The sequence below is a fragment of the Sinocyclocheilus rhinocerous genome, unplaced genomic scaffold, assembly GCF_001515625.1.
Source record: "Sinocyclocheilus rhinocerous isolate Xijiao unplaced genomic scaffold, SAMN03320098_v1.1 scaffold4219, whole genome shotgun sequence".
In the NCBI taxonomy this organism is placed as follows: Eukaryota; Metazoa; Chordata; class Actinopteri; order Cypriniformes; family Cyprinidae; genus Sinocyclocheilus; species Sinocyclocheilus rhinocerous.
In genome coordinates this window covers 211,098-211,446 of record NW_015644620.1, presented here as the reverse complement: position 1 = coordinate 211,446, position 349 = coordinate 211,098, and the positions used below count along the sequence as shown (strand labels likewise).

At 34.7% G+C, this 349-nt stretch overlaps 1 protein-coding gene across 2 annotated transcripts in view; it reads right to left on the bottom strand.

Annotated features, from left to right (window-relative positions):
* tcof1 (treacle ribosome biogenesis factor 1) overlaps positions 1–349 on the bottom strand; it is a 7,589-nt gene that overhangs the window by 788 nt on the left and 6,452 nt on the right. The window lies entirely within an intron of this gene.

Here is a 349-nt window from a genome sequence, read left to right as displayed (position 1 = left end):
GTGAATGACGTGATTGACATTTGCTGGCTTTGGCCAGCCTCTAAGCTAATGCCTACGTGCCTGTATTGAATATGATTACGCATCGCTCCAGTAGAGTTATTGTAAGACAATTTGACATTACACAGTTTTCACAAAACTTTTCCGTTTCCTTCTAATTCAAAATAATCCCACACCTTCTCGTCTTTCGCATGGTTATTTTTGAACTCGCCGCAACTGAAACGAAGAAAACGCATGTGAGGTCTGAGGTAAAAATGTAGTTTCCTCCCAGATAAACTTTTAAAAATAATGTATTATTTTTCAAACGTTTTATTTGAACTTATTTAAAATGTTTTAAATGCAATGTTAAAAT